The sequence below is a fragment of the Passer montanus genome, unplaced genomic scaffold (assembly GCF_014805655.1).
Source record: "Passer montanus isolate IOZ18808 unplaced genomic scaffold, ASM1480565v1 scaffold10, whole genome shotgun sequence".
Taxonomy (NCBI): domain Eukaryota; kingdom Metazoa; phylum Chordata; class Aves; order Passeriformes; family Passeridae; genus Passer; species Passer montanus.
Window position 1 is genome coordinate 17,253,763 of NW_024356505.1, and position 12,513 is coordinate 17,266,275.

General features: G+C 35.3%; 1 protein-coding gene across 2 annotated transcripts in view; it reads left to right on the plus strand.

Annotated features, from left to right (window-relative positions):
* Window positions 1-12,513, plus strand: part of THSD7A (thrombospondin type 1 domain containing 7A) — a 265,269-nt gene that overhangs the window by 50,618 nt on the left and 202,138 nt on the right. Inside the window, exon 5 of one of the 2 annotated variants that reach the window (XM_039711276.1) lies at window positions 2,771-2,848. The exons of the other annotated variant lie outside the window; for it this stretch is intronic. The gene's annotated coding sequence lies outside the window, so the exon portion shown is untranslated. The remainder of the gene's footprint in view (window positions 1-2,770; window positions 2,849-12,513) is intronic. 2 annotated transcript variants of the gene reach the window in all.

Genomic DNA, 12,513 nt, shown 5'->3' on the forward strand with positions numbered 1-12,513 from the left:
GTGTAAGTTTGGTAATAGCCAAGCAAAATCTGGTCCAGTAAATCCTAGGAACAAGTGAAACTCTGAGGCAACATATTTTGCAGGTAGCCAGAGATGTGGTGTGAGGAGCACAAGTCCCTCTGTGTAGTAGTGGACACAGATAAGCTTGGTTGGATTTTGATAATTCCAAGGCTGAGCTGAGATTCTGCAACTCCATAATCTCTTCTTTCAGTGAAAAGTTTGATTTTTAAATTATTTAAGTAATAATTATTTTAGTTTGTTTCCTTTTGAAATAGTTGATGGGGTTTTTTTTGGGAGGGGAGTGCTGTATAAAAGCTATAGGCCAGCTTTTGGTGGTAAGGAAAGTTCCATCCCTGACAAATATCTTGCATTATGCACTTTAGTTATGATCAAAGAGGGGAACTTTAGGTATGATGACAATAACTTCAATTAATATAATAAAAATCCGTGCCTTGCTGGGTGATAGTGTACACATATTATCCCATAGAGCCCAACCTTAAGCTCTCAAACCCACATTCCAGCCTGACTTCAGAGCATTTTTGCTTGGCTGTGGCAGCTGTGTTTTTCTGCATTTGATTATTGTTGGCAGGCTGCAGAGGCTGTTCTTGTCTCTGCCTCGCCGGATCTCTACAGTTGTGTATCATCCTGGAAGTGTAAGAAAGCTTCAGGATGACCTGGAAACTATTACATGTTTATGGTCCAAATTTTGTAAATGTTTCTCAATCCAAAAGAGTGATTGGCTGGAAGGGAAGCTTATGAAAAGCATGAGAACAGGGAATAGAGTGCTTTATGAATGGAGGTGCTGAAGAACTGTAATTACCATATAAATAGAATTTTTTTTATTGTTACAGAAGGAAGGAACATACTCCAAATCTGAAAGCCAGATAACATGGGCGTAATCTAATTTAGGTGTCTGTAGCTGAGTTTGTAATATGGCCCTTCTATATTCAGAGTCTATTTTGATATTTTAAGGTAAGATTCTTCTGACTGGTTTTAGAAATATACTCCCAGGCAAGATAAATTGCATCTTATTGACTAGGTCTTTATTGACTCTAATGAAATATAGCTGAAAAGTAGTTAATAACAATGGACACTGATGAATCCTATTCAAGATATGTATTCAGAACACCACAGGCAGTGCAATATTGCACATTTCCATCAAAAATGCATGTACTTCTGAAATAGTTGTGAGCAAATTATACCCATTCTTCCTAGCCTAGCAGTATGAAAGTTCATGCACTTGATTAATAGAGAAAAAGAAATCAAATGGATTGTATGGTTGACTGATTTATGCTGAAAAAGGCTCTTTATCTTTGAACTCTCAGATTGCAGGTCAGACTGGATTGTGTAACTTCTGTTTCAGAACATTCTGTGCAGATGGGATTGCACAGATATGTGAAGAAAAGAGTTTTTTCAAACAAAAGCTGAGCAGATTTCTTTAGCTATTGTCTGTCCTGGAGACAATTAATGGAGGCTTGAGAAGCAACCCCAGTCCTAATAAATTGCAGTAAGCTTTTAGCTGGTATTTTGGAGGGAAGGGAGATAAATTCTGAGGAGTGGTTCTGACCCGTCTTCCTGAACTTTCTCCCTTTCAGAAGTATTTTGCCTAATCCTCCTTTTTTGTATTTGTTCATGTACCTTTCCACACAGATGTTGAGGTTTATTTATATACTTAAAAGAAATAATTTTACAGGAAGCACAATATTTTAAAGTGACTGCCAACATACCCAGGTTAAACTAGACATTGTTCTTTTAATATTTGTTAAAGTTGTTTAAATAGTGAACTTCTAAAAGCCTTTCATTGTTTTTCACTTTTAATGTAACTTGGGTATTGAAATTTAATGAGTTTATACTTTTTAATAAGAATATTGAGCTCTTTTGTATGAGTTGAAGTGTTAAGACCATGAATATACAATATATTACAATAATAGAGCTTTGGTGACTTAGTGAAAATAAGCAATGGGATGCTGCCAGGAACACTGTGTTTTTGCATCAGCTGGCAAGTAGGCTTCCATATCACCTAAAGTTTTTAGTCAACACATTTCAAATTTAAGAGAAATTATTAAAATGTATGGAGGAAAATCTTACAATGGCCTTGCTGGTCAGCCTTGAAACAAGGAAAGGAATGTTTTCTTCTTTATGCTAATGAAGTATTGAAGCATCTGTGTCCTTTCCAATTTTGTGAAAAATGTAACTGTCAGTGAAGTTCAAAATGCGGGACTGAAGCAGTTGAAAGAATATTTATTCATGAAAAATACAAGATATAGTATCAATGGACAGGTTGTGTAGCTTTAAAATGTTCATGGTAGGAGGTGAAACAGAGAATTTTAGATTTCAAGAATAATAATTTCTGTTGATTTCTACTCTTTTGTTGAATAGAATAAAAGGATGTGAACCCCAAGTGATCAGACATATATTGACCATTTGGGTTTCTTCTACTGATCTGAACTATTAATTTTAACAGCTTGAGCTAATTGGATTAGCTAATTGAGCTAATTAATTTACCAATTTAGATATGTTTACTGTTATGTCAGAGAGTAAAGGAAACTTCTTAAGTGTTGTGGTATGTATCCTCCTCATGGAAATTCTGTGGAAATACTGATTTGAAAGCTCAAGAGATTTGATAATGCATCTTGTTGGTGAATCAGTTGATGTTTGTATTCAGAACTGTAACTAGGAGTGGAAAAGGTATCCTTTTTGGTAATTAAAAGTGTTCAAATGCTGTCGTTTGATGCGATTTCTTAGTTATTGTATTCCTGCTTTTATACAGTTCCTCTTGGAATTTGCAAGGACAAGCACTTATTCCAGATCCTACAGGAGTGCCGAGTCCTGAAACTGCTTGCTGCATGTACTGGTAACACATGTATTTGCACAGAAGGGGATTTGGGGCTAGATTTGCATACTGAAATGTTGCACCATTATCTCCCTCGATAGCTCTCAAGTATTTAACCTCCCTTTACAAATGAATAGATGTTTAGTGTTCTGCAGGAGTGCTTAGTCCTGAAACTTTGCTTGCTGCACGTACTGGTAACACATGTATTTGCACAGAAGGGGATTTGGGACTAGATTTGCATACTGAAATGTTGCACCATTATCTCCCTCGATAGCTCTCAAGTATTTAACCTCCCTTTACAAATGAATAGATGTTTAGTCATTAAAAGGGAGGTGTCCTGTTATGTACTTTGGCACAAATATTCATCCTGTCTGTGTAAGGAAGTTTGGAAGAGTTGAGGAGTTTAGAGAACAAGCAGAGCTGCCAAGAGCTTTGTGCCTCCTAGGACATGAGTGCACCTGGCAGCTTTGAGGCACGTGGCTGAGGTGGCCCATGCTCAGCCTGCAGGTGTGTTCTTGCCCTTCTGGGGATATTTTGGATATTTTGCTGTAGAGATCTGCTCCTGGTGCAGTGCTGACCAAGGCGTGCTGCCTGGTGGTGTCACATGCCCTAAAAGCCATCACAAGTGCCTTCCTCCCCAGCATCTTCCTCAGTGGCCAGGCAACCACAGCGCCTACCATGCCACAACCCTTCCTCACAAATGTCCATCAGAAAACTGTGCTTTCAAGCCCTGTATTTAAAAACAAGTGTAAAGTTGTTGAATATGCATAAAGTAAGTTGTTTTTTGGTAAATAACTGGAATTTGATAAATAATTACACTCAAGTAGAATGAAGACCTAATAGAGGTGGAGCATATATTTTTGCAAGGATTAAACTAAAAACTTTTAACTGAAAGATACAAGGAAGTGTAAACAAAAAAGGAAGATAGTTCTGTTGATATTTTATTGTATAATCCAAATTACTGTCTTCATGTTATATGTTTGAATTTATTCTTGCAAGCTTTTTTTTTGGTTTTGTTTTGCTGGTTTTAGAAATAAGGCTGGTACACAGGACAAGGAAAGGAAAGGACAAGGAAATAGTAATTTCCAGGTTTTATCTGCCTTCACACAGTGATTGAGAATGCTACTTCTAAGTAGCTTTATAGAAGCTTCCACCTTATAGAAGTATCCCATTTGGATAATATTTCTTTTTATTGGTTTTTCAGTGATTAGTCTTACCTTCCATGTCTGCCAAATAGCCTCTCTGAGGAGCCTACATATAGGAAATATGAATTTATATACAAATACAGGGAAATGATCAGGAAAATGAAATAAATAAATCTTCTTGCAATACAAGGTGAAATACAAGGTGAATTACAAAATAGCTTTAGAGGTATTTGTTATACATATTCATTCAGTAATTAATCTCAGACCTCTCTTGTACAGCTAAATATTTTCTGTTGCAAGGTCTACTATGTGAATAGAAATATGTGTATTTAAGTTAGGCATTGGGTTATCTTATTTTTGCTTCCTTTGGTAATATTTGCTGGTTTCTCTTTGTAGTTCGTGTTAGCTTCATTCTTTTTCTGTTTTTCTGCATGAAACAAGATCCTGCACACAGTTTGATAACTGAATCTTAAGGAGAAGCATTTCCATGGGTACTAGTAATGAAATTACATCTTTATCACTTTCAGTGTATAGTTTGCTTGGACTATAAATTAATTAAAGTAGTATGTAATTCTGTAGGGCTTCTGGTTTATGGATAATAAATCCATCTCAGTATTTTTTTATCTGTCTTCTGTGTTACCGTGATTCCTTGACTTCCTTTTTTCAGTAAAATCATAGAAGTCAGGACTACAAATAGACATTCCATCAAGAAATCTATTTGGATTTTGATTTCTTTTTAGTGTGTGGTTTTTTTTTTTTTTTTTGTTTTTTTTTTTTCCCCAGCACCTCTTACAATAAATACTCTGATAATATGTTTCTCTTTTGCTTTATCTGTAATTTGAAGTGTCAGTCTGTCTTTTCAGGATTAGGACATGTGTTCCATTAACTTTCATGCCTCCCTGGCAGTTTTGATAATGAAATGATAGATGTTGAAATAACAAGGAGAGATAAGTATGAGAACTCTCCAGGAACACATTGTACTAAAATAATGCCATATTTGAACTGTCTGATATTTTTCTTACGCTGTAAACTAAAAAGAAACCCCAAAAAACAACAACAAACTCTTGGTAGAATGGTGGAGTTATATGAATCCATTTTAATTTATATGTGCTCTCACATATTAATGAAAGTGTTTAGAAGTTTTATAGAGAAGACATAAGACATAACATCACAAATTATAATTATGAGTTAATAAGAGTTTCAAGCACTTAATGGAGTCAATTTTGCAGTCATCTATAGCTTAGAACCTCATATATTAATGAAAGTGTTTAGAAGTTTTATAGAGAAGACTTAAGACATAATATCACAAATTATAATTATGAGTTAATAAGAGTTTCAAGCACTTAATGGAGTCAATTTTGCAGTCATCTATAGCTTCTCACATTTTGTATAACAAAATTTGCCTAAGGTACCTTTAGTGACCTTAACTGGGAGATTTAGCAACAGTGCATTTTGATTGATTCCAAGTTCTATTATTTTTTAAACACTAGAAGCTTCTCATATATGAATTTCTTAAACAGTAACCTATAGTTTTGAATTACTTAAGAATGAAACATTACTAATATAATTTTACTGTGATCAGAATTCTTGAGATTCTTTCTTAGAATAGTTAGAAAGCATGGATTTACAAACAATGTATCTTTATACAGATCTCCCCAGTAAACATAAACTTTATTGCAGTGAGAAATCTTGGGTTCTGAGCAGCAATACTGACTGATGCAAAACATTTGTCCTTTCTGTGAAATCCCATTCCTGAGCAACTACCAGCACTGCTTAGCATCTTTCGGTCTTTTCTTACCACAACACTGATTGTTCTATTTTTTAGCTCAAGACAGCATTTTAATAACCAGGCCAGTGCTCTCTTCTAAAATTAATTAAATAAATACATTAAAAAGGCAAGCTTTGGACAACCTTTTTATTTATTTATTTATTGCTACAGAAGATGTTAGAAACTTGAACTTCCACAACACAGTTTGGAATCAACAATGTTGATTTTGCATAGGTTATACCTGCTGAAAATAAATCAACTACAGGTCCAAAAAGTAAATCTTCTCAGTATTAGATTTCAGTGAGAAAATATCTGAAGTGTACTCAGACTAATCATGCCAGTAATTGAACATTATTTACATACTTTTAGTCTTCAGAGTACACCGTAAAATTTAGCAAATTTTAAAATGGTGTGATGGCAAGTAGGAAGTGGTCAGCCTCTTTAGTCATAATATCAGAAAATAACCAGTAATATGACAACTTATGAGGTATTCCACAAAAGTAAGGTTATTTCAACCATTGTTTTGGTTAATTTTTCCTCATTGTCACTTTCTTTTCAGGTGATCTATTATTTTTTGGTAAAAGTAAATTCTAGGGTCTTATCAAACTGGGCACATTGAGATATAATAGTAGATCAGTTCACTTTACTATAACACAGCTTTTCTGTTGCAGATTTATTTGTGCATATTTACTTGAGCTTGCTGGGTATTAGAGCCAATATCTAAGCCGTCTACTTAAACATAGCATGTTCACCTCAGTCTGGAGAAAATAGGTCAAATTCTGACATATTCTGTGACTTCATTAAATTAGAATTCTGTCTTTCTGCTGCCAACAGATTAATGACAAATTTAACTTGAAAATATTTAGGGTTCATCACCTTTGCTAATGTTGGGACAGCAGCTTCAGTTTCAAGCTTATTGTAAAAGGTAGGAATTGTGTTTTGTGCATTTCTCTAGTTACATTACATTAAATGAAAAAAGGGATTTGCTTTGCTTTACTTTAGAAAATGTATTGTGCATATCAAGTTCTGTTTATCACTCTAGGAGCTGAGTTTTGTCTTTTGGGGTCAGATTGCTGCCGGGATAATATAACCCTTCACCAGAGGCATAGGTAAGGTGAAAAGATGTCCTTAGCTGGGGAGTACTGTAAGGTACATGTGTGAGTGTTGTGAAGTTCTGCTTTATAAAGCCAGGAACAACTTCTCTTATTATTATTCTCTTTCTGTATTGGTGCAATAGTGAATGGAAAACAGAAGGTAGAAGCTAGAGAAGGGCAAGAATCACCCGGAAATTGGTCTGAATGATCTTGGAGGGCTTACCTTGGTTTGGCCATCGTGGTCTGCTTATTTTTAAAGGGGCAAACGTTTGTGGCTTCAATACGAAGAAATGTACTGTCAGCTCTAATGAAAACTATTGCTCTCAGAAATTACACGGAATGACTGTAATAAAAACACTTGATGTCAGAATATGAAAATATTGCTTATTTGTGCTGAAAATAATCATATTCCAGATGTTTTATACACATTCCAAACATTATACTTACTTATGTGTACTGAAAATAACTGCTTGACAACATATTTTGTAGATAAGTACATAGTAAACCTTGCTTCTCTTTCCCCCATGGTGTATCACAGATGGAGTAAATGGGGCTGTAACTCCCCTGGGTTCTTAAAAATGCACTGCCTTCGTTCAGATGCTGTAGCTGCATCATTGCCTTGCTACTAAAACTGTCCGACTCAGTCTGGCATACTGCATGTAAAGCCCTTCTAGATTAAACTGACAGCTTTGCTTAAAATCTCTTTATGGATTGTTAATCACCAAAACAGAGGCTATACTGCAAATATTTACCGGGCTGCAAGTGTTCTTATGGCTGGATAATCTGGTAGATTTGAAAGGCAATGGTGAGCAGCTATTGTGAATTGGTGAACAGCTATTCTGAATTAGGGACCACATAAAATACCAAAGTAGTAGCTATAACAAGAGTTTTTACTTATCTAATTCAAATTCTTGTCTTTCAGTTTGGAATAAGTCTCTCCCTGGAGTTCAAGGAAAGATTTCAGGGTTTATTCTTAGAAGGATCATTTTTAAATGACAGGAGAGAGGATTGAAGTGAATGAAAGCTTTGTTTAGAAACACTTTGAATGTGTTGAATTTCCTTTTTTGTTTATGATGTATGTTGAAACACAGAATACGGTTGGAATTCATGAAAATCTGTCTGCTTCTACATCCACCTGCCTTCTTTTATTTTTACCACAAACAAATATATAATAGATGGATCTATGAAGTCTGTTTGAAAGATTATTTTTTTCCTCACTTTTTTTTTTCCCCCAGAGCAATTTTCCTCCCCATTAACTGTGGTTTGATGTTTTGCTACTTACATAAGTTGGTATAATAAAGTTTAAGTAACCTATTAATTCAGTTGAGGAGTTTGTTTCCTGTCAAAGGATTTGTTTTTAAATCTTGGGTCGTACTCTTCCCTTGCCCTATGACAAATATATAGAGGAAATTAGTGTTCCAATCTACTTGGAAGGCACATTTAACAGGAAAGGGAGGGCTATTTTTAAAGTAGGAAAGGAAGGTGTTAATTGTAATAGTATTTTGAAAAACATAATTACCATACATAAATACTATACGGTATACATTTATACTATTGTATAAACAAAATTATATGAAGGAGGTGTCTAAATAGAAGAAAAGCAAATTGTGATGTGTAGTAAGATTCATGTTTTGCTAGTACAGCTCATAGGTTGTGTAAATATGTTGTGTTATTTCAGTAGTTTGTGAATCCTGGTGCTGACTGAAATATCTGGAAACCTTCATCTTTCATAAAGTTTAACATGCACAGAAAAGACATTTATTTTTTATTTTTGAAATTATTAATTTAGGTAAAGCATTTTCTGTATTCAAAATCCTACATCACAGCCACAGAAGGCCCAGCTGAAAGCAATCTAATGGCAGAGGTGAGGAAGACAGCAGCTGAGGGATGCTAGAATGATGAAGGTAGTTCTTATTGCAACATGTGGCTAAGTGCTTTTGACTCAAAGGGATGTCAAGTGAATTCTTTAACCCATACAAATGGAGTGCCCTTTCAAAGTGTGAAAATTTCTGAATTACTTCATCAATTTTGAAGTATTTTAATTTCCTTAGTTTTCCTTACATGTTTATTAGATTTCCGCTATGGTTAAGCTTGCAATTTGGAATGAGGCACAAAACAAAGAGATGTTTTATGAAGGTATTATTAATAAAAAACTTTGTGGTAGAGCAGCATCTCCTCTAAAGCCAAGATCCACCCTCTCTAACACACTGCAGGTTTAGCTGTCATCTGATGGAGAGTGGGAGGTTTCCTGATGCATTTCCATTTCCAGACCCCTCCCACAGAGAGCTCTTTTAGCACAGCCCACAGTCCTGCCTGCTGCTGAGCCCCTTCAGCTCATTCACTGTCCCACAAGTCATGGCAGCACAGCACCCTCAGAACTCTCATTCTTGTGCACTATTTAACGGGGTGCTTCAAACTTACTGTTACCAAGTTATTTTTGTGGCTCTTCTGTTTTGGACAGCACAAGCGTAGGTCTTGCATTTTTCCTGTGCTGGTTTCCTGATTCACAATCTGTGCCAGCTCCCACTAATATCAGTACTGGGGCCATTCCAGTAATTGTTTTGGACAGAGAGCAGAGAAGGAGTCCTGGATTAAGCTCATTTTCAGCAGATTAACCTTTTATTTGCTGGTCTCTCTTCTAATTGCATTTTTGTTTACATGACCTGTAGTTGTGATGTCATTACAATATATCTATAAAGATTACATATTACAAAATTACTTTGATCTTTACTAAAAAACTAAGAGGCATTGTGATGGAGGCAGACATACTCCTGGAAATTTAAGCTTCCAGATCTCTGTTGCTACCAATCTCTCCTGTTTGGGTTTTGTAGTTGGAGAGCTATGTTCTTAATAAACTGTCAGTCCGACCAGCTGTGTGTAGTGAATGTCTGGAAGTAACTTCTTTCTAAAGTATTTGTTTTTCTTTTTTAACCTTTTTTAACGGACTGTCAGGTTTAGTTGGGTTAGTAGCTAAAGGACTTGTAACTGTTATCTTCAGTAATACTTAGTTGTTTTATTACCACTGTGAGCAAGAATGGATCAATGTGAGATAAGTCTTGTACCTGTTTGAAGTGGGAGAGGTTCCACAAAGATGTTCAATTTACCTCAAAATGTGCTTCTTAACATAGTGTAACTGCATTGTTCCTCTCTTAAATTAAAGGCGCATCTGAAATGTGAATTTCACAAAAATCAAGGTTTATTTCAATGATTTCAACATTTTAATTTACACTTTAATTTTTTATGAATTGAGTGATTTAAATAATATTTCTTTTTGGGTTTAAAATTATAGAATTATAGAAAATTGTATTATACAGATAAATATTACTTAGGTACAAGTTACACTTCTGGTACTGTAGTTCACATATTTTAATTTGCTCCAGTATGAATTGATGTGTCTATTAAAGCTGTGATTTAGAAAAGGTGTTCCCACTGAAACATCCCAAACCATGTGCAGCTTTTACAAAAGTTTACCAGTACGCTAAAATCACTATTTGGAAAAATAGACAAAAAAACCCAGATATCAGTGCACTGTGTCAAACATGTGATCTTAAATTGCAATTGTTTCATTTAGCATTTCATCCCTAGAGTGGAAATTACATTAAGCCCATTACTTTTGTAGGTTGTATCATTCATCAGTCAGCCACTTGTAACATTGCTTTTTTTTTGGTAACTGCAAAAACTAATGCCTATTTTCCTTTTTCTCCTCCTTTTCTGTTTTGTGGGTTTGTTGTTGTTTTGTTTTAGTGTTAATTAATTATTTCAAATATTTATGAAAAAAAATTTATGGGCAGTTTCAAGTGGGTAGGAGAGCAGTAGATTGGCCTGAACCTGGAGAGTGGGAAAGTGAACAATGGAGGCATGTTTTCATTAGATTAGAAATATTATTCTTTGGAACTCAAGGTGCAAATTATCCTGTGCCATAATGTTCTTTTCAAACACACAAGATAAAATTTGCATATCTAAATTGGATCAGCTTGAATGGGTTTCCCTGCTGTCTCATCCCCTCAGCTACAGTCTTTCTGAAATGGCCTGCAGGTGGATCCAAATAGTAATTTTTAAGTGCATCTTTGAAATATTTTTTTCTTTTAGTTTTATATTAATTTCTTGCAATGAGCATCAGCAAAATGTCTCCTATGTCTCCTCTAAGTATAATCTACATGATAATTAGAGGTTTAAATTTAGCTGTGCTTACACTAGCTTTAAGAATTACAATTTGAACTGGGTCAATAAAATCACAATTGTTTCATATTGTTAAAATAATAACTTTCACTTTCCTGTTCTCTACCCTTTCCCCTTTTCCTTTCATCTTGGAAGTAGTGTAATGTTTTATTATAAATGTGACAAATTTTGCTAGCCAAGGGAAGACCCTGCAAACAATCTTGTTCTACAATGCTGGGCTTTTCTTCTGTTTTTTAAAGGTAGAGTCACTGATACTGTACTGATTTGGATTTCTGTTCTCCCTTTCCATAAACTCTCACAACTTTGACAATATTTTATTACATTAATCAGGATGGAAGTGTATATATTATTTTCACCTCTTCTAAAACAATTGTATTCTTAATAGATTTTTATTAAGTATGAGTACCTCATCATGGTCTGCAGCATCCTCATGAGGGAAAGTGCAGGGGCAGTCACTGATCTCTTCTCTCTGGTTAGCAATGGCAGGAGCCAAGGGAATAGTAGGATACTTTGTAAGGGGGGTTCTTAAGCTGAATATTAGAAAAATGTTCTTATCTAAGAGGGTGGGCACTGGATCAGGCTCCCCGGGAAAGTGATCACAGCACCAAGCCTGGAAGAGTTAATGAAGCTTTCAGGCAATGCTTTTATGCACATGGTGTAATTTCTGCACCAGGAGTTGGACTGTGTTCTCCTTGTGGGTGCCTTCAAACTTTGAATATTCTATTATTCTGTTATTATAATTAATTTCATCCTGCTGCTCAATTTATTTTGTGTTTATTTGGTAGTATGACTTCTTCTGACATATCAAGGAGAAATAGCAAACAAAATAATTTAACTTCTGTGGACAACTGGGCTACAGCTCAAAGAAAATATTTCACTTTCTGTAAAAGAGTTAGGAAGTTTTAAGGGTAATATCTTTACAGTGTCTCTCTGATGTATGAATAAATTTGTAGCAAAATCTTAGGCTTTTATGGTTTCTGCACCAAGGAATGGGTGACCTAAAGCTTATCCCAGTTCATCTGTTTTACTAGCTGTGCATGTGTATTAACTGCCAAATGTTGATGTAAGAATAAGGAGTAAGCTGTCAAGATGGTGCTTGGGCTCCATTAATGAACAAATAGAAGCAGAAAAGGGTTTCACATCAACAGAGCTTCCCAAAGCCTCTGTCCAAGGTGCTGAGGGTTAGTGTTCATCTCAGCACTGTGGGACAGTACCTTGTGTGCTGAGGAACTGGTTTAGCTGGGTGACTGTGCTCACCTGCCACCATTGTGCTTGTCTCAAGGTTGTATTCTGGGTGGGTTTGGGGTTTAGAGGCCTTTGGTTTAGGTTTGCGTTGGGTTTTCAAATTTTGTTTCTATTTTTATTGTTGCTGTTGTTTTGTTTATGTTTTGGTTTTGTTTCTAAACTTCTTACCTGGTCTATGTAGAATGTCAGTGTTATAGAAAAATCAGATTTATGTACAGGTAGCTAAATCTCAGCATTATCAACTCTCTC